Source organism: Kogia breviceps, chromosome 6 (genome assembly GCF_026419965.1).
Source record: "Kogia breviceps isolate mKogBre1 chromosome 6, mKogBre1 haplotype 1, whole genome shotgun sequence".
NCBI classification, from domain to species: Eukaryota; Metazoa; Chordata; class Mammalia; order Artiodactyla; family Physeteridae; genus Kogia; species Kogia breviceps.
The window spans coordinates 77782502-77805013 of record NC_081315.1 but is presented as its reverse complement, the minus strand read 5'-3'; the positions used below and the strand labels follow the sequence as shown (position 1 = coordinate 77805013).

The following is a 22512-nucleotide window of genomic DNA, read 5'->3' as shown; positions in this document are numbered from 1 at the left end:
TGGCCTACCTACTGACAGTGAATTTTTCCATTTTTGTTTATCTGAAAACATCTTAATTTCACCCTTTTTTGAGTTATATTTTCACTGGGTATAGAATTCTATGTCAGTAGTTATTTCATTGTCTTTTGGCTTTCTGTTAAAGTCTTATTGAAGGTAATGTGTCAGCTTATAGTCTTGCTAATACTTTTATTTTTTTCAAAGGACTTCTCAAAATGCCTTCTTTTCTGTCATAGTTTTTTAGCAATTTGACTATGATGTGTTGAGGTGTGTTTTTCTTTGTATTTGCTTTATGTTCATAGAGCTTTTTTGAATCTGTAGCTTGGTGCCTTTAGTTTTGGAAAGTTCTCTGTCATTACGTCTTCAATTATTGCTTCTGCCCCCTCCTCCTTTATGGATTTTAATTTAAACATTTATTACACCCTGTCATCATGTTTCACATGTCTCTTAAAAATTCTTTTCTCTATATATTTCAGTTTGGGTCTCTTATAATGACCTATCTTATAGTATACCAACAACTATCTTATTTTTTCTCCAAGCCAATCTATTGTGTTCTTAATTTTACTTTGAAACTTTGAGTTCTAAAACATCCATTTGATCCTATTTTATACATTTTTAATAGACTTCAGGTCTCTTGAACACACTGATTGTAATTATTTAAGTGCTTGTCTATTAATTTCAGTAACTGCATCAACCATTGGTCTACTTATATTGTTTTTCTGTTTTTTTTTTTTTTTGCTGTATGCGGGCCTCTCACTGTTGTGGCCTCTCCCGTTGAGGAGCACAGGCTCCAGATGTGCAGGCTCAGTGACCATGGCTCATGGGCCCAGCTGCTCTGCAGCATGTGGGATCCTCCCGGACCGGGGCACGAACCCATGTCCCCTGCATCGGCAGGCGGACTCTCAACCATTGCACCACCAGGGAAGCCCTCTGTTGTTTTTCATGTGGTTGTGTGGTTCTGTCACTTCATATGTTGCTAGGTTTTTCAAAGAACTTGTCCATTTCATCTAAGTTGTTGAATTAGTAATGTTGTTTATAATCTCTTATTATCCTTTAAATAGCTATAGAATATATCATGAGTCTAATATCTGTATAATCTGCAGAGATTTGGTGTCATTCCTGATATTGGGAAATTGTCTTCTCTCTTTTTTTCCCTGATCAGTCTGGCTTGAGATTTATTAACTTTATTAAGATTCTCAAAGGATCAGCTTTTGGTTTAACTGATTTCCTCTAGTTCTCCTGTTTTTTGTTTCCTTATTTCTGCTCTGATCTTTATTAATTCCTTTCTTTAATTTACTTTAGATTTGTTTTCTTTTTCTAGTTTCTTTAGAAGCTGAGGTAATTAATATGTGACCTTTTCCCCCACTATATGTGTACTACAAATTTCCCTCTAAATATTGCTTACAAATTTTTATATATATATATATATGTTTTTCATTTTCATCCAGTTCAGAGTACTTTTTAATTTACTTTTTGATTTCTTCTTTGGCCTCGAGATTATTTAGAAGTATATTATTTAGTTTCCAAGAATTTGAGGGTTTTCCAGAGATTGTTATTTTTAAGTTAATTCTCTTGTGATGAGAGAATATACTTCTATGACTTGGATCCTTTTAAATTTATTGATCTGTTTAATGGCCCAGAATATGATCTGTCTTAGTAAATGCTCCATGTGCACTTGAAAAGAATGTGGATTCTGTTGTTGTTGGGTAGAGTGTTCTGTAAATATCAATTAGGTCAAGTTGGTTGATTGTTTTTGTTTATGTCTTGTAATTTTTGATTGAATGCCAGACATTGTGAATTAAAAAACAAAATAAAGCAAGCATCACCAAGTATGTTCTGCCAGAGGGTGTTTACCTTTTCTTCTAGGCAGATAGACTAGGGAGCCAGTCACCTTAATTTATACAGAGGCTAGGTTGCTATTTGAGTAGTTTGGTGGTATTCTTCTTCTTCTTTCCTTTATTTGTAGGGTGTGGTTTTCCAGGACTTTCATTTCAGAGCCTTTCATTTCGTTTCAAAGGGTCTTTATCCCCTTAGCAGAGCCAAAGTGGAAAATTTCACTTTGCTTTTCAAAGTTTTTCAATTATTATTTAGCCTCTTACCCTGTACTGTTTTAAAATTAAGCAAATGTCCTGTGAGAGATATTGGCCTTGAGCTTGAGGTCCCTGCAGTTTCCCATTTTTGTTACTCCAGCCTTGTGTGAACATCAGAAGCACTCCTGGTTTCTTGGTTCCTCAGCAGCAACGTTTTGTACAGGCCAGATCTCAAGTTTTCAGCCTTCACCCTCAGTCCATAATCTGGAAATATCCCCAGGGAAAGCAACTGCAGATCATCTAAACACCTTTAAAAGATTCCCCCTTCTCTGGAGTGGTAGACCTTCTTGTCTCCCATGTTTTAAAGACATCTATACACTGCCTCTAAAAATATTTTTTTTTGTAATTTATTTAGCTTTTCTAGTTGTTCTCAAGAAGAATGTTGACCTGCTGCAAACTGTTTCATCCTACTTGGATGTGGACAACTCCCTACTGGTTTTTAGAAACTTCACATAATACTCAATTTTCCTGAGCAATTTTGTATTAAGTATTCTTTTGGATTTTAGGTAGGTGGGTTTTAGTTTTTGACCTAGTATACTTTCTAAAAATAAGATTTATTGAGGTATAATTTATATATGTTAAAACTCATCCATTGTAAGTATACGTGTTGAATTTTGACGGACATATACATTTTTATAACCACTACCACAGTCAAGATACAGAAAATTCCTATCAACCTGAAAAGTTCTCTCTCCTTGGCAACCATCAATCTGTTTTCTGTTAATACAATTTCGCCTTTTATACAATATGATATAAATGGGATACTACAGTATATGGTCTTTGGGGTCTAGCTTGCACTTAGTATAATGCTTTTGATACTCATCTGTGTTAGTAGTTTTCTCTTTTTATTTCCAAATAGTTTTCCATTGTATGAGATATGGCATAGTTTATAATTATTAGTTGTTGAACTTTTGGATTGCTTCCAGTTTTTGGCTATTATAAACAAAACTGCTAAACATTTGTGGACATGTGTTGTCATTTCAATTGGGCAGATATGTAGGAATAGAATTGCTGGGCTGTATGGTAGTTATATTTTTAACTTCATAAGACACTGATGAACCGTTTTTTAAAGTGGTTTTACCATTTTACATTCCCTTCAGCAATGTGAGATTTTCAGTTGGTCTGCATTCTTGCAAACACTTGGTATTGTCAGTATTTTTGAATTTCTGCCATTCTAGTGGGTATGTAATGTTATATCATTGTGGTTTTAATTTGCATTTCCCTAATGATATGATATTGAGCATGTTTATGTGTGCTTATTGGTCATTCATATATTTTCTTTTGTGAGGTGTCTGCTCAGATCTTTTACCCATTTAAAAAATTGGGCTGTTTGCTCATTTACTGAGATATAAGAGGTTTGTTTTTGTTTTTGTGAATATATTCTGATATGAGGCTTTTATCAGATATTAGAATTGTGAAAATTTGATCTCCTAATCTATGGCTGCCCTTTATTATTTTCTTAATGCTATCTGAAGAGCAAAGTTTTAAATTTTGATGAAATCCAATTGATTAATTCTTTTATGCTTCATATGCTTCATTTTTGTGTCCTAAGAAATGTTTGTCTACTTTGAAGTATATGATTCATTTCAGTTGATTTTTATATATGATATGAAAAAGGGTTGAGATTCTTAAAAAAATTTTTTTCCATATAAATATACAGTTGTTGTGGCACCATTTGTTGAGAGACTATCCTTTTTCTCCACTGAATTACCTTGTTACTTTTGTCAAAAATCAATTAATCATATGGGTGTGGGTCTTTTTTTGAACTCTATTTTATATAGTGAACTTTATACTTATCTTTACATCAGTACCTCAAAGTCTTGATTACTGTAGCTTTAAATCTGGTAGTGGAAGTTCTCCAATACCATAAACACAATATACTTCTGTATTCATATAGGCCTTTAATTTCTCTCAGTAAAGCTTTTTAACAGTTTTTGAATATACTTTTAGTAGTGGACTTTATCCTTTGTTCAGCAAGTACCTAGTGAATATATACTGTGTGCCAGGCACTGTTCTAGTTGCTGGTGTTACAGCAGTGAACAAAGAATGCAAAAAGGCCTGCCCTTGGGGAGCTTACCTTCCAACTGGGGGAAACCAGATGAGAAACTCTTAAATGTATGTTAGATGGTGATTAATACTATGGAGGAAAACAAATCACTGGAGGGGGCTGGAGTGTTGGGGCGGTGACAGAGGGATTTATAATTTTAAATTGTGTGGACAGAAAGGTCTTCATTGAGAAATAGATATTTAAGCAGACCTTAGTCTGCTCTATATCCTAATAATGAAACAACTAACAATTCAGAAGGAAAAGGGGAAAGAAGGTGGGAGCTTGAATAAGTGTGCTAAGTATGCTAGTTGCCTCCTGTGTAGTAACTAGAAGTCAATAGCATTTAAAATCAACAAGTGTAGTAATAGAAGTATACCTAACAGCAGAAAGGTAGACCATAAGAAAGATCATGTTTTTGGTTGAAATCTGGTGATGAGAAAGTGTAACATCTTAACATAGCTTATAGTAGAGAACTAATAGGTCACATGAAGAAATGGAAGACGGACTTCAATACATATGGTATGATTATAAAAGTAGTATTTTAATAAAAACCTTATTAAAATAACAGATCTGTAAAGTGTAAATATAGAGAGAAGATGGAATTAAATGAGGCAAAGATGGGTATCTTGATTGTAAAGTTTATAATTTACAATGAAGAAATACCAAATATGCCTGCAAATATAGTAGAGCATTAATATTCAAAAAGTAAAAGTGATCCTGGAAAGTTATTGAGAAAAACTTTACTGGTGGACTTTAATGGATCTCTCTTAGACCAAAGCGTATCAAGTGAACAAAAAATTAAGGCTATAGGGCTTCCCTGGTGGCGCAGTGGTTGAGAATCCGCCTGCGGATGCAGGGGACACGGGTTCGTGCCCCGGTCCAGGAAGATCCCACATGCCGTGGAGCGGCTGGGCCGTGAGCCATGGCCGCTAAGCCTGCGCGTCCGGAGCCTGTGCTCCGCAAAGGGAGAGGCCACAACAGTGAGAGGCCCGCGTACCACACACACACACAAAAATTAAGGCTATAGAACAACTAAATATCCCAATTAATAAGCAAAATTTGATGGATAAACTGAATCCTACCTTGAAAATAGAGACTGTACCTTCTTTCCAAGCATTTATAGAACATATACAAAAATTGATTGTAGTACTAGATCATAAAGAAAACTTTTGTACATTCCTAAAGGTAGGAATAATTTAGAACTGCCCATCTAATATGATAGCCACTAGCTACATCTAGCAATTTAAATTCATTTAGGTTGAGTAAAATTTAAAATGCAGTTTCTCAGTCTTACTAACTACATATCAAGTGCTCAAATAGGATTGATTGCCATTGGAATGAGGAGAGAAGAAAGCAGATTGAAGACAGTATATGTGAACTAAATCTTCCTGTTTCATAGCAAGGAGTCAGTAGATATAATTTGAAGTTAGTCAAGAAATAGACATATTATGTATAATTATAGAGATAAATATAAAAACTACAGACAAGTAGGTGAAAGTGAATGCTTCTAGCGAACAGGACTGCAGTTTTTTACTATTATTTTAAAACCATGTGCATGTATTACATCAATAATATGCAAGTTTTAAGAGACTAACAGGATATACAAACAAAATAAAAGCTTATAAACTGTCTTTGCACAATAGCTTCTTATCCAGTAAATGTTAAGTGTAACTTTATTCCTTTGCATAAAGTAAAAAACGCTCTAGGGCTTCCCTGGTGGCGCAGTGGTTGAGAATCCGCCTGCCGATGCAGGAGACACGGGTTCGTGCCCTGGTCCGGGAAGATCCCACATGCCGCGGAGTGGCTGGGCCCGTGAGCCATGGCCGCTGAGCCTGTGCGTCCACAGCCTGTGCTCCGCAATGGGAGAGGCCACAACAGTGAGAGGCCCGCATACCGCAAAAAAAAAAAAAAAAAAAAAAAAAAAAAAAACAAAACAAAAAAAAAACGCTCTAGGTTTTTTTTGATATTTGATTAAAATTAATTTGTACTGAAAGTATTAAAAAAAATTTTCAGGCACCAATTGCCAGTCTTCTCTTCCATTTACAAATGAAGATAGCAGGCAGCTTTCTGTGACTTTGGGCATATACTCCTTATCTTTAATTGATGAAATAGTTAATTTGATTTCAGTAGTGAGTAAAAGATTCATATAAAATATTTGGAGTACTTTAAGATTTTAATCTAAATAAACATCATTCAGACAACAAAAGGGCACTTACTTGGGTCAGGAAATAAAAAATCAAAGCCTATACTCACAGCCCCTGAGGACTTATGATATATTTCAAAGGTAATTTCACTTTAATTTCTAGGGAATATTTTAAATATAAGTAAAGAGTGACATCTTTAACAAGGACATTTGATAAATAACTATATGAAAATTTTACTGCTTATATAGTGAAGGTATTGGTTATTATTTAAGATGCCACTTTATATTGCTTTATTTATTCACAACCTGTTGCTGTAGTTATTATCTATTTTCAGAATATTATTACATCTTTTTGCAGATTCACTATGAGAGAGGGACTATAGATAAGGTTTAGGGCAAAAGAGAAAGAAGTTTTGCCCTGTGATTTAATATTACTTGAAAACGTATATAGGCAGACTAGTTCACAGTGTCATTTGTTGAATGTGTATAATATTTGTTTTCCAGTTTCCCAAATTGACTGGCCAAGCCAGTTTTTACACCTTGACACTCTGAAACTGTCAGTATATTATAGTTTGATAATTCAAGTAACTTTACACATAAGAAAATTAAATGTATAGGGATTAAATCTAAACACTTAGCTTAGAGGAACAGCATTACACAGCAAATCATCAAAAAGACTGAAAGTAAATCGCCAGTGTAGTGGAAGATTTATGGAATGTGGTGTTAGTAATTTATCTTATAGCAATAAAGTCTTGGTCTCCAAATACTTTTTCAACATTTAAAAATTTAGTATTTTAGAAATAATATTAGGATATTAGGCTTTTTTTCTGCCTTAGAATGTAATTTACATCATTTTAATAATTAAAGATCTTTATGGTTATACTTAAATCAATTACAAAATACTTGCTGAAGGTGTAGGAGATTGGGAACTTATCTACTGACTTCTAGACACAATCTAAAACTTTGCTTTTCAATAAATCTTTGACATTTTCTTGTTTGTCTTTGTTCTAAAACATTAATGCATGTTTTAAAAGATCCAATAGTAATGAAATGTTCTATAAATGTGTGTGTCACTTAACCTAGGTTGTACTACATTGTGATTACCAGCTCTAAAATAATTATTATAATCATATGGTTTACAGTATACAGCAAGAGTCTAATGGCATCACTGGAACAATACCCAACCTGAAACAAGTGTTTATTCTTTCAACTCTGATCAAGCCATATGCCTGTATATGTTTAGAGGAGAGTATCTCTTCTTCCTTAGGCTAGGCTCACTCTGCCTCTCACTACCTTTTTTTTTGAAGGCCCTGACATTTAAAAATTCTCTAAAGGTGTTGCTAGTGAGTGCTTTCCGTAGATGTTATAAGAATAAAGATGAAAATATTATATTGCTAACATAAGTTATCGTTTCTAATAGTAGGGACTTTATTTTGTTCAGTCATACAGCCCTGGTACCTAAAATGTCTGGCCATAGTATATACTCAATAGTTTTGAGCATAGGTAAATGCAGAAACAACTGATGTATCCATATTTTTATGTATATTTATTCATATTTAGCCAATATTTTAACATTATTGTATATAACGATAGTCTTGCAATTTATCTTCCTATCTAAAAGAATATTTAGTTGTATATAATCCAGTTAGACTCTAAGCTCCTTAAGGAGTTCGAGATTAACTTTCACACCACTGGAATACTAAACTGTAAGTGGGAGTAATATTCCACATTATAACTTAGCTGCCCAAATGTAAATTCTCTAGTTTGTGCCAGTTGAGAGTTCTCACTCATAATAGTCTACTAATCATCCACTTAAGAAAATTAATGCTCTGACAACTTTAGTTGGTCAAACACATGTAAGTAGTAAGGTTTAAACCATATGTTCAAAACTTTATTTTTAAATTTCTAAAATCTTTAATTATTAAAGACTAGCAATAGTATGTGAGATTTCATCATCAGACCAAATTGGCAGTATAGGGATTCCTAAGACTCATCCCTTGCCAAAACATCAATTTTGCTCCTGCAAACCCAGGTCCCATCTCTACCTAGTGTCTGTCAGCTCCAGTGGCCCTAGGCAGCTCCTGTGACTCCTCAGCTCCAGGTCATGAGAATTCCAACAAACCCAGTCCCCTGATCCATTGTAGCACTAGCCAGCTCCTGTGAACCCAGGCTGCAGGGTTACTTTGGTGCTGATCAACTACTGTGGCACCAGGCCCTCAGCAGGCTCCTGACTCACCTCAGCACCAGCTGCCTTCCATGATCCTGGGCATCTTCCATAGCACCAGGCTACTGGCAGTTTCCCATGAACCCAGGTCATGGCACATCCCAGCACCAACTGCCTCTGTGGCCCCTGGTTCCTAATCAATGCCTGTGAATGCAGACTCCCAGCTGGGCTCAGCACCTGGCCAACTACCATGACCACAGGTCTCTGACACACCCCAGCTCAAGTCTGGCCCATGTGGAACTAGACTCCAGACTGGCTTCTGTGGGCCTTGAATCAGGTCCTCCCTCTTGTACCCAGGCACCAGGATGGTCCCTGAATATGCAAGCATCTGGCCTTCCCACCTGTTGACCCAGGCACCACACCTGCCTACCCCGTGGCTCTAGCAGTAAACTTGCCTGTGGAAACCACCTTATGTGTCACCCAGAATCTCTGGATGGGCTGACTGGTGAAGGACTTTGCCTGCTGAAGCATGTTGTAAAGACTGGAAGAGGTGCCCATTTTCTCAAATGTGCAGACTCCAGTGTAAGCCACAAGGATCATGAGTCATCAGGGAAACATGACATCATCAAAGGAAACTAAAAAAATTCCAATGACTGCCCCTAAAGGAAGAGATCTGTGAACTATCTGGCAAAGAATTGAGAATAATCCTTTTGAAGAAATTCACTGAACTATTAAAGGAATACATACAAGTAAATGAAAGTAGGAAAACAATGAGTGAACAAAATGAGAAGTTTAACAAAGAAATGGAAACCATTAGTAAAAAAACACAGAAATCCTAGAGTTGAAGAGTGCAATTACTGAACTGAAGATTTCCTAGAAATCTTCAACTGCAGATTTGACCAAGCAGAAGAAAGAAAGAATGGATGAGGAGACAGGTCATTTGAAACCATCCAATCAGAGAAACAAAAAGAAAAGAGAATGAGATAGTGTGAAGAAAGCCTGTGTAAATAATAGAATGCCATTAAAAGAAACAATCTACTCGTTATTGGAATTCCAGAGAAGAAAGGGAGAAAGAAGCATAAAGCTAATTTAAAGAAATAATGGCTGAGAAGTTTCCAAATCTGGGAAGAGATTTGGATATCCAAGTTCATTAGGGTTGAAGCTAATAGGTCACCCCAAAATTTCAACTGAAAATGATCTTCTCCAAGACATGTTACAATACAACTCTGTAAAATCTAGCACGTTTTAAAAACAGCAAGATAGAAAAAATTCTTCCCATATAAGGGAACCCCCCATAAGGCTATCAACAGAATTATCAGCAGAAGCTTTGCAGACTAGGAGTACGGGGGATCATATATTCAAAGTGCTGAAAGAAGAAAACTGCCAATTAAGAATACTTTCCCCAGCAAAGTTGTTTTATATACATGAAGGAGAGATACTTTCCCAAACAAAAGCTGAGGGTATTCATCACCACTAAATCTGCCTTATGAGAAATGGTGAAAGGAGTTCTTCAAGCTGAAAGCAAAGGATGCTAATTAGTAACATGAAAACATATGGAAATATAAAACATACTGGTAAAGGTAAGTATATAATCAAATTCAGATTATTAGATAATATGAGAGTATTGAGAGTAACATGGTAGTTAAGTTAATCACTTAACTCTAATATAAAGGTTTAAAGGACAACTGTGTTAAAAGTAACTATAGCTACGGGACTTCCCTGGTGGTCCAGTGGCTAAGACTCCATGCTCTCAATACAAGGGGCCCAGGTTCAACCCCTGGTCAGGGAACTAGATCCCACGTGCTGCAAGTAAGAGTTCACATACCACAACTAAAGATCCCACATGCCGCAACTAAAGATCCCACATGTTGCAACTAAAGATCCTGCATGCCGCAACGAAGATCCCACATGCTGAAACTAAGACCCAACACAGCCAAATAAATAAATATTTAAAAAGGTAACTATAGCTACAATAATTTTGTTAATGGATGCACAATATTAAAAGAGGTAAATTGTGACATCAAAAGCATAAAGTAAAAGATTGGAGTTCTTGTATGTGATCTAAGTTGTTAGCTGAAAGTAGACTGTTATAACTAAAAGATGTTTTATAAAATAAACCTCATGATAATCATAAAACAAAACCTGCAGTAGATAGACAAAAGATAAAGAGAAGGGAGTCAAAGCATACCACTATGGAAAATCATCAGTTCACAAAGAAAGACATCACAAGATGGAGAAAGGAACAAGGGAACTACAAAACTGGCAGAAAACAATGGCATGAGAAAGTTCTTACCTATCAATAATTACTTTAAATGTAAATGGATAAAATTTTCCAGTCAAAACCCATGGAGTAGCTGCCTGGATTAAAAAACAAGATCAACTATATGCTGCCTATAAGAAACTCATTTCACCTTAAGGATACATGTAGGCTCAAAGGGAAGGAATGGAAAAAGATATTCCATGCAAATGGAAACCAAAGAGGGCAGGCGTAGCTAACCTTAGACAAAATAGACTTTAAATCAAAAATGATAACAAGGGGCAAAGACTGTCATTATATAATGAAAAAGGGATTGATTCATCAAGAGGATATAACAATGCAGATATACATGCACCCAACATTGGAGCACCTAAAAATATTAAGCAAATACAAACAGATCTTAAGGGAGAAATTGACAACAATTCAGTAATAGGGGACCTCAGTACCCCAACTTTCAGCAGTGGATGGGTCATCTAGAAGAATGAAGGAAAACACTGGATGTGAAATATACCTTAGACCAAATAGACCTAACAGACATATACCGAACATTCCACCCAACAGCAGCAGAATACGTATTCTCAAGTGTACATGGAAACTCTCCAGGACAGATCATATGTTAGGTCACAAAACAAGCCTTAGCAAACATAAGATTGGTATTGTACCACCTATCTTTTCCATACAGTGGTGTTAAACTTGAAATCAGTAGGAGGAAAATTGAAAAATTAACAATTGTGTGGAAATTAAATAACACATTCCTAAACAGCCAATCAGTTAAAGAGGAAATCAAAAGGGAAATTTAAAAATACCTTGAAAGAAAGAAAAATGGAAATACAACATACCAAAACAGATGGTATGCAGCAAAAGCAGTTTAAGAGGGAATTTCATAGCAATAAATGCCTAGATTCGGGCAGCGGGTGGGGAGATCACAAATAAACAACCTAACTACACCTCAAGGAACTAGAAGGGAAAAGCCTGGGACCAGATGGCTTCACAGGAGAATGCTCCAAAACATTTAAAGCAGTTAACAGAAGGAAGATTAGCACAGAAATAAATGAAAGAGACCAGGAAAACAATATAAAAGATAAATGAAACTAATGGCTGCTTTTTGTCTTTTTTTTTTTTTTTTTTTTGAGAAGGTAACCTTGAAAAATCTTTAGCTGGACTAAGTAAAAAGACTCAAAGTCAGAAATGAGACACAGATGTAGAGAACAAACGTATGGACACCAAGGGGGGAATGTGGCAGGGGGTGGTGGTGGTGGTGGGATGAATTGAGAGATTGGGACTGACATATATACACCAATATGTATAAAATAGATAACTAATAAAAACCTTCTGTATAAAAAAAATCAAAAAATCAGAAATGAAAGAGGAGACATTACAACTGACACAACAGAAATACAAAGGAAAATACGAGACTACTATGAACAATCATACCAACAAATTGGTTAATCTAGAAGAAATGGATAAATTCCTAGAAACATACAACCTACCAAGACAATCATGAAGAAGTAGAAAATTTGAACAGACCAATGATGGATAAAGAGATTGAAACAGTAACTAAAAGCCTTACAGCAGAGAAGAGCCAGGACCAGGTGATTTCACTGGTGAAACATTCTACCAAACATTTAAAGAATACTTAACACCAATCCTTAAGCCCTTCCAAAAAATTGAAGAAGAAGGAACACTTGATACCAAAGCCAGATTAGCATACTACAAGAAAAAAGTACAGGCCAAAATCCTTGAGGAATATAGGTGCAAAAATTATCAACAAACTCTATTAGTAAACTGAATTCAGCAGCACATTAAAAGAATCAGACACCATGATCAAGTTAGGTTTATCCCTGGGATGCAGGGATGGTTCAGTATACACAAATCAATAAATGTGTACACCACATTACTAGAATGAAAGATAAAAAACATCAATTATTACTGAATAGATATTTTCTGCATATGTGATCTGTGAACAGAGGTAATTTTTTGCTTCTTCCTTCCATATTTGGATGACCTTTTTTTTTCTTGCCTAATTGCTTTAGCTAAGACTTTGAGCACAATGTTGAATAAGTGATGTGAGTAGGCATCCTTTATTTGTCTATAATCTTGGAGGAAAAGCTTTCAGTTTTCATTATTGAGTATGATGTTAGCTGTGACCATTTCATATATGGCTTTTATTATGTTGAGGTGGTTTATTTCTGTTTCTAGTTTAGTGTTTTTATTGTGAAAGAGTGTTTAATTTTGTCAGATGCTTTTTCTTCATAATTGAGGTGATATTTCCTCCCCCTTCATTCTGTTAATGTGGTATATGACACTGATTGATTTTCATGTTTTGAATCATCCTTGCATTCCACCTGATGATGGTATATAATCCATTTAATGTGCTATTGAATTTGGCTTGTTAGTATTTTGTTGAGGATTTTTGCATCATTATTCATCAGGAATATTAGTCTGTAGTTTCCTTGTTGTGTCTTTTTCTGGTTTTGCTATCAGGGTAATGCTGCCATCATGAAATGAGTTAGAAATGTTCCCTTCTGTTTAATTATTTGGAAGAGTTTGAGGAGGATTTGTGTTAATTCTTCTTTAAATGTTTTGGAGCCATCTGGTCCCAGACTTTTCTTTGTTGGGATCTGCTTTTATTTCTTGATTAATTGACTTTAAATTATTCTCTTGATTCTTCTAAGATGAGGATTTAATTCACTTATGCTGTCCTTAATCTCTCATATCTCTTCATCCCAAAGTTTGAAACATTGTAATTAGTTCTTTTATTAGTATCATTGCAACTGTAAGTTAAATGTTTCTTAGACATTATATTTTAAAGCCCTACTGTGTAAGATAAGGATAGTAGGGCCTTTATCCATTTCTCCGTCTTGTCTTTGCTACTCCTTCACTTCCATTTTACCTTTTCTTTTGTGTTTGACCAGGTTGATCACATAACATTTATGTTCTGTTATGTAATGAGATTTAAGACATTCAGTCTTTTCGGTAGGTTGATTCTAAAAGCTGAACAAAATAAATTACAGTTAATCATTGAGCTATTTATTTTCCATGGGTACAAAGTTATGATAATGGAACTCAAAAAATAAAATATGTGATATCAAAGTAAGGTTGGTTATCTTTACTTACAGTTCATAAGTTTTTTTCACAGTTATGCCACTAGTTTGCCTTATATTCTGACTTTATATCCTCATTAGTTTGCTTAATATTGTTCATCTTTCCCCCCACAGTCTGTAATTGCCTTTTTTCCTTGGTCAAAATGTTTCCTGCTTGAATCACTATCTGTTATTTGTTGGATGGAATCCCTTGTTTTCCTGGAGACATCCCTTTTGGAGTTGTCCTACTTTCTCCTTCAGTCTTCATGGGTTGGTAGCCTGCTGTATTTCTGTCATTCTGAGATACTCCTTCACTGCATTTCTGGGTTAGACTTCTTAGATATCACATCTTTGTCTTTTATGGCATTCTCTTTCTTTTTGCTGGAGTATATTTTAAATTAACTTCAGTATACAGGGTACTTAAGATGTAAACATTCTTGCATGCCTGAACATGGCTTTTTTGCCTTGTTCATAATTGCTTAATAGTTTGGGTGTAGAAATTTAGATTCAGATTAAATTCCTTTAGAACTTATGGGTTTTGCTCTGTTCTGTTTAGATCAAGAAGGTAGGAAGTCTGGTGCTACTCTTGAGTCTTGTTACTTTTTAATGACCCTTTCCCCTTTGGAAGCTTTAGTATCTTACCTTTGTCTTTGTAGTTTTAGAATTTTATAGTTACGTGTCTAGGTATGAGTTGTTCTTATTATTCTATCTGAACTCTCTGGGGTAGGTAGGCCCTTTCAGTTGAAATGCAGATGTCTCCCTCCAGGTATGGGCAATGTTCTCTATTATTATTATTTTTTTTTGGTAATATTTCTTGGTTTTCTATGTTCTCCCACTTTGGAATGCTCACCAGCAGAATTTTGGCTTTCTGGTTTGATCCTTATGTCTTTTATCTCTTCTCATGTTTTCTGTCATTGCCTTTTTATTCTATATTCTGACATTTCTTCAACTATGTGTTCCTATTTTTCTGTGAATGTCTGTAACCAGATTGTAAGTATTCCAGTAGCTTTGCTTATTTTTTGTTCATATCATTTCAAGAGGCAACATGGTATAGTAGTTAAAAGCATATACAATGGAACTAGACTGCCAGACTGTGTGAGTTAAGATCCCAGCTCCACCACTTAATAACCATGTGACCTTGGGTAAGTTATTTAACCTCTCTGTGCTCAGTTTCTGAACTACAAAATGAGGATAATAACTACTTTGTGAGCAAAGTAGTTCATATTTGTAAAGTATTTACAACAGTTCTTGGTGTAGTAAAATTGATGTCATTGTTAAATATGTAACATTCTGTTTTTGTTGTATTGAATGCAGTGTCTTTAGGAGTATCTTAAAGATATTTCGTTTTGTATCTTTTTTTTCTGTACCCTGAATAATGTGTGAGTCTTCTGGGGTTATTGATCTACTTATTTATCTTGGTCTTTTTCTAGCTGTGGTTTTTCCTCACATGACTAGAAATTATTATTGTTGGTTCACGTATATTGCTACAGGATTATCTTGATTATTTTAGGTAGCTACGGTGGGTTTTTTTTCTTGTTGTATAGGTGGATTTTTTTTTCCAATTGCCATCTCTGTTTGAAAAGACTGGTTGGTAATTCTTTGTACATAGATGGAGTGTCTTGTCTGCTGGCAAGTTTAGGTTTAGAGCCTAAGAGCAGGGAACCTATTGCTATTTTCAGGAGCTTTCCGGTTGTCATATTGACATGAGCTCTGTGGACACTAACATCCATCTAGTTTCTTTCTGAGCAGTTTGCTAAATTTCTGCTAGATTTCTTTAGAAAAGAGTGGTGCAGTTTTGGGCCTAGGGGTGATGCTGGGCCTTGCTTAGCCAGGGAAGGGGTGCAGAGAAAGGAGACAGGTAAAGCTTTTTCCTAGGTCACCTGTATTCAGCCTCTGTACCTGCTAACTCTAGAGCCTAGAGTCTCAGGACGATTGACTCAGAACTCCACTGTAGTCCCTTTATGTGTGAATTTTGCATGTGCTTAACCTGTTAATACACTTGGATCTGCTTTCTGCTCTCCAGAAATCTACTGTATCATTTCATCTCTTCATAACTTCCTTCTCCATTCTTTTCATTGTTTTCTAGATCTTACTTTTTGTTCTTCTGTACTGTCTTACCAGTAGGCTTTCCAAAGGGAAGAGAGGCAAAACTGAGTGTTTCTCATCATTATCTCTTTCATTCTCCAGGTTGTCTTGAAAGAAAGGAAGGAAGAAAGAAAGAAAAGAATGAAAGAAATTGTCACTTCACCCCTAAGTAATTCTATGTTTCTTTAAAAAATAAGGATATTTTCTTACATAAACTCAATATCATTACTCCATCTAACCAAATTAACCATAATTTCTTAATATCATATAATGCCTAGTCCTTATTCAGATTTTTTTCAATTGTTTCAAAAATACTTTTTGATATTGTCTGAATCAGGATTCAAATGAGGTATTAACAATCGGTTGTAATGTTTCTTGAGTCCTTTTTTTTAAGAGTACAATTTATTTGGAAGAAGAGTGATATCAGTTTGTAGATCACCTCTGATAGAAAATGTTTGCCACAGGTATGTATTACACAGTAATGCTCCAATTTCTTAACAATGAAAAATCTTCCTCAAATAACACATACTTTGTTGTAATGGAAAACATACACAACAGTATACAGATTAGAATAATCTACTGATCACCCAGCTTTAATAACTATCAACTCAGAACCTGTCTTGTTTTGTCCATACCCTCACCCATGTACCCTCTTCTAAAGCTATTTGAAGCATATTACACATATAATTCATTGTAAATATTTCTAAATGTAAATGTAAATATTTCTGAAACTAAAGGCTCTGAGGCTTTTTAAAATTTAGGACAGTTGACAACCCCCCACTTGCTTTTCCTTTTTTTCCCTCCATGTTGAAGAAACTAGGTCAGTTGTTCTGTATAATATTTCACATTCTAGATTTATCTGATTGCTTCTTCCTGATGTCATTTTACTTATTCCTTTTCTATATTAATTTAAACTGAAAGTTTGATCTAAAGCAGTGTTTCTCAACCTCTTTTTACTTTTTTTTTTTTACTCCTTTAAAAGGCCCTTCTTAGACATTGTTTTTTCTTTATTGTCTGCTCTCTGAAACCCAAGAATAGATACAGCACTGTGCTTTGGAGGGCAAGAAACCATTTTAATATACTACTATTGAAGGTATTTTTCACCCCTGGGTGTGACATTGCTACTGTTAAGAATATACAATATAAAGGTTTGATAGATTCCAGTGTGACTCTTTTACACAAGAACATTTTATAAGTAGTACTTTGTACTACATATTTCATTACATTGGGAGGTACATAATGTCTGTCTCACTTTTGGAGATGGTAAGATTGATCAGTTGCACTCATTTGGTGACAGCATGATCTGTTGTGCAATTCACTATCACTTTTTCTTCTCATGGCTTTAAAATCCATTGATGATTGTTGCCCATCTATTTATGTAATTTCTTTTTCTTCTTATTAGCTAAAATTCTTTGAAGGACTACCCCTCACCAATTAGGTCTCCTTAGTTACCTTGAAATATAGTTTGATAGGACAGACAAGAAAAATGCTTTATCAATTACCTTTTACTTACCAATTTTTTTTTTTTTTTTTGCGGTACGCGGGCCTCTCACTGTTGTGGCCTCTCCCGTTGTGGAGCACAGGCTCCGGACGCACAGGCTCAGCGGCCATGGCTCACAGGCCTAGCCGCTCCACGCCATGTGGGATCTTCCCGGACCGGGGCATGAACCCGTGTCTCCTGCATCGGCAGGCGGACTCTCAACCACTGTGCCACCAGAGAAGCCCTACTTACCAATTTTTGATTAACCCTTAGTATACCATCAGTATCCATTGGATTTAATTCTAGACTTTTTGATTTTTTAAGCATTCCAACTATTTATAAGAACTAGTATTTCATGATTATTATTCTTTGAGGTCTCCTAAAGAACAAAACAAAATGTACTTTTAAAAAATTGAATAAATCTCTGTCTTTCATTAATTATATTCTCTTACCTTTAAACATTGTGTGTTTCAACATTTTAAGATTTCTTTTATCATGACTCACTAGTTATCTTTCCTTAAAAAATAAGATGAAAATAGAAGAATAATGGAATTGTGTAGAAGGAAGATAGAATATGGAAAAGTTTGTCACTATTGCATCATTTTTTTCAGTCTAATTTTGTATTGTCCAAGTTATTGCATCATCTTTCAAGAAGTTATTAAAGAAGCCTGGAGACACTATTTTTGTAGGTTGCTTTTAGTTTTCATTGAACACAGTTGAGAATTCAGAAACTTTCATTTCTGCCCATAATGGCAAAGAGAAGAAAAGTCACAGCAGAAGATGTTTCACATCTCTTCGACAAATCAGCTGCTGAGTGCAAAGAGAAATTGCAGCACTCCAGGCTCTACATTTGCATTATCCAATAGAAATATAATGTGAACCACAAATGAAGCCACATGCATTATTTAAAATTTACCTTAAAAAGTAAGCAAAGAAAAATGGTGTCATTGAGTCTGAAGTCAGGGAGCCGGATTCCTCCAGCTTTGTTTTTCTTTCTCAAGATTGCTTTGGCTATTTGGGGTCTTTTGTGTCTCCATAAAAATTTAAAGATTTTTTTGTTCTAGTTCTGTGAAAAATTACTGATTTGATAGTGATTGCATTGAATCTGTAGATTGCCTTGGGTAGTATAGTCATTTTGACAATGTTGTTTCTTCCAATCCAGGAACGTGGTATATCTCTCCATCTGTTTGAGTCGTCTTTGATTTCTTTCATCAGCGTCTTATACTTTTCAGAGTACAGGTCTTTTGTTTCCTTAGGTAGGTTTATTTGTAGGTATTTTATTCTTTTTGGTGTGTTGGTAAATGGGATTGTTTCTTGAATTTCTGTTTCTGATCTTTCATTGTTAGTGTATAGAAATACAACAGATTTCTATGTATTAATTTTGTAACCTGCAGCCTTACCAAATTCATTGATGAGCTCTAGTAGTCTTTTGTAGCATCTTCAGAATTTTCTATGTACAGTATCATGTCATCTGAAAACAGTGACAGTTTAACTTTTTCTTTTCAATTTGGATTCCTTCTATTTCTTCTTCTCTGACTGCCAGCTAGGACTTCCAAAACTATGTTGAATAAAAGTGGCAAGAGTGGACATTCTTGTCTTGTTTCTGATCTTAGAGGGAATGCTTTTAACTTTTCACCATTGGGTATGATGTTAGCTGTAGGTTTGTCATGTATGGCCTTTATTATGTCGAGATATGTTCCCCCTATGCCCACTTTCTGGAGAGTTTTTGTCATAAATGGGTGTTGAATTTTCTCAAAAGCTTTTCCTTCATCTAGTGAGATCATACGGTTTTTATTCTTTAGTTGTTGATGTGGTGTATCACATTGATTGATTTGTGGATATTGAAAAACCCTTGCTTCCCTGGGATAAATCCCACTTGATCATGGTGTATGATTCTTTTAATGTATTGCTGGATTCAGGTTGCTAGTACTTTGTTGAGGATTCTTGCGTCTATGTTCATCAGTGAGATTGGCCTGTAATTTCCTTTTTTTGTGGTGTCTTTGTCTGGTTTTGGTATCAGGGTGACGGTGGCCTCATAGAGTAAGTTTGAGAGCTTTCCTTCTTCTGCAGTTTTTTTGGAACAGTTTGAGAAGGATAGGTGTTAGCTCTTCTGTAAATGTTTGATAGAATTCACCCATGAAGCCGTCTGGTCCTGGACTTTTGTTTGTTGGGAGTTTTTAATCACAGTTTCAATTTCAGTACTTGTGATTGGTCTGTTCATTTTTTTCTATTTCTTCCTGGTTCAGTCTTGGGAGATTATACCTTCTAAGAAGTTGTCATTTCTTCCACGTTGTTTGTTTTATTGGCATACAGTTGCTTGTAGTAGTCTCTTATGATTCTTATTTTTGTGGTGTCAGGTATAACTTCTCCTTTTTCATTGCTAATTTTATTGATTTCAGTCCTCTCCCTTTTTTTTTCTTAATGAGTCTAGCCAAAGATATATCAATTTTGTTTGTCTTTTCAAAGAATCAGCTTTTAGTTTCATTGATCTTTGCTGTTGTTTTCTTTTTTCATTTATTTCTGCTCTGGTCTGTATGATTTCTTTCCTACTAACTTTAGGTTTTGCTTGTTCTTCTTTCTCTGTTTGCTTTAGATGTAAAGTTAGGTTGTTTATTTGAGATTTTTCTTGTTTCGTGTAAGATTGTATTGCTATAAACTTCCCTCTTAGAACTGCTTTTGCTGCATCGCATAGGTTTTGGATCATTGTGCTTTCAATTTCATTTGTCTCTAGCTATTTTTTGATTTCCTTTTTGATTTCTTCAGTAATCCATTGGTTGTTTAGTAGCATATTGTTTAGCCTCCACATGTTTGTATTTTTTACAGTTTATACTACAAAGCCGTAGTCATCAAAACAGTATGGTACTGGCACAAAAATAGAAATATAGATCAATGGAACAGGATAGAAAGCCCAGAAATAAACCCATGCACCTCCGGTCAATTAATCTCTGACAGAGTAGGCGAGACTATACAATGGAGGAAAGACAGTCTCTTCAATAAATGGTGCTGGGAAAACTGGACAGCTACATGTAAAACAAATGAAATTAGAGCATTCTCTAACACCATACACAAAAATAAATTCAAAATGGATTAAAGACCTAAATGTGAGACTGGACACCATAAAACTCTTAGAGGAAAACAGGCAGAACATTCTCTGACATAAATCACAGCAATATCTTTTTCAGTCCATATGCCAGAGTAATGGAAATAAAAACAAACAAATGGGACCTAATTAAACTCAAAAGCTTTTTCACCACAAAGAAAAACATAAACAAAACGAAAAGATAACCCACAGAGTGGGAGAAAATATTTGCAAATGATGTGACTGACAAGGGATTAGTTTCCAAAGTTTACAAAGATGTTTTGCAGCTCAATATAAAAACCAGTGCAATCAAAAAATGGGCAGAAGACCTAAATAGACATTTCTCCATAGAAGACATACAGATGGCCAGGAGGCACATGAAAAGATGTTCACCATTGTTAATTATTAGAGAAATGCACATCCAAACTACAATGAGGTATCATCTCACACCTGTCAAAATGGCTATCAAAAAATTCACAAACAAAATGCTGGAGAGTGTGTGGAGAGAAGGGAACCCTTCTACACTGTTGGTGGGAATGTAAATTGATGCAGCCACTATGGAGGACAGTATGGTGGTTCCTTAAGACACTAAAAATAGAGCTACCATATGATCATACAGTCCCACTCCTGGGCATAATACCTGGAGGAAAACATGGTCCGAAAGGATATATGTACCCCAATGTTCATTGCAATGCTGTTTACAATAGTCAAGACATGGAAGCAACCTAAGTGTCCATCAACAGACAAATGGATAAAGAAGAAGTTGTACATATATATAATGGAGTATTACTCAGCCATTAAAAAGAATGAAATAATGACATTTGCAGCAACATGGATGGACCTAGAGATTGTCATACTGAGTGAAGTAAGTCAGAAAGAAAAATATCGTGTGATATTGTTTATATGTGGAATCTAAAAAAAATTATACAAATGAACTTATTTACAAAATAGGAACAGACTTACAGACTTAGAGAATGAACTTATGGTTACCAGGGAGGAAATGTTGGGGGAGGGATAGTTGGGGAATTTGGAATTGACATGTACACACTGCTATATTTAAAATGGATAACCAACAAGGACCTACTGTGTAGCATAAGGAACTCTGCTCAATATTCTGTAACAACCTAATTGGGAAAAAATTTGAAAAAGAATAGATACATATATATGTATAACTGAATCACTTTGTTGTACACCTGAAACTAACACAATATTGTTAATCAACTATACGCCAATATAAAATAAAAAGTTAAAAAGGAAAACGGTGTCATTGAGGAAAGCAAGAAATTCCTTTTAGGAATTCACACTCTGGGGGACAAACTTTGATGGATTGCTTCTGTCTCTTCTTTGGCCCCAGTCAGATAAATTCTCTCCCTTCCTCATCTCCTCTGCATTCACCCCAAAGAGGCCATGTTTCTCATGGCTCTGCATAGCTCGATAACCTACTACCTTGGGTTTGCTTTGTCTCCTTATATGTCTTTCTTCCCTTTCACTTATTCACATCCAGGCATTGAACCCTCCCTTTCCAAAGTGTCAGCTTGCCCCTATGCCTCAGGCTATCTTTCTGAGGTGAAATAGTGGCTTCCAAACTTTTTCAACCACAGCCTATAGTAAGAAATATGTTTTATGTTGTGACCCAGTACCCACACACTCAATAAACACATACCTGAAACAACAGTTTAAGGAAATATCCTAACCATTACTAGGTGTCCTGTACTTTGACTTTTTTTTCTATTTCGTTAGGGGGGGTGGGAGGGAGGGAGACACAAGAGGGAAGAGATACGGGAACATATGTATATGTATAACTGATTCACTTTGTTGTAAAGCAGAAACTAACACACCATTGTAAATCAATTATACTCCAATAAAGATGTTAAAAAAAATGCTTGTTATAACTTCTGTATTGCTGGACCAAAGTGTAGGAATGTTTATAATTTTGTTAATATATTGATATATTGTCCTCCATAAGTCAGCAACTATTTCTGCTCCCACCAGCAGTGCATGAGAGTAATGCCAAAACTGATATTATAAATGCTTTGAAAATTCTGCCTTTAGAGTATGTGACTCATCAATGTCCTCAAACTTGTTCC

The 22512-nt window shown here is 35.3% G+C and overlaps 1 protein-coding gene across 50 annotated transcripts in view; it reads left to right on the top strand.

Annotated features, from left to right (window-relative positions):
- The window catches only part of CLOCK (clock circadian regulator), a 161551-nt gene that overhangs the window by 11777 nt on the left and 127262 nt on the right, over positions 1-22512 (top strand). For 3 of the 50 annotated variants that reach the window (XM_067036106.1, XM_067036126.1, XM_067036116.1), the window contains exon 3: positions 15969-16035. The exons of 44 other annotated variants lie outside the window; for them this stretch is intronic. The gene's annotated coding sequence lies outside the window, so the exon portion shown is untranslated. Of the gene's footprint in view, positions 1-15966; positions 16036-18836; positions 21291-22512 lie in introns of those variants that run through there. 3 more of the 50 variants (XM_067036113.1, XM_067036099.1, XM_067036129.1) reach the window with 3 other exon arrangements.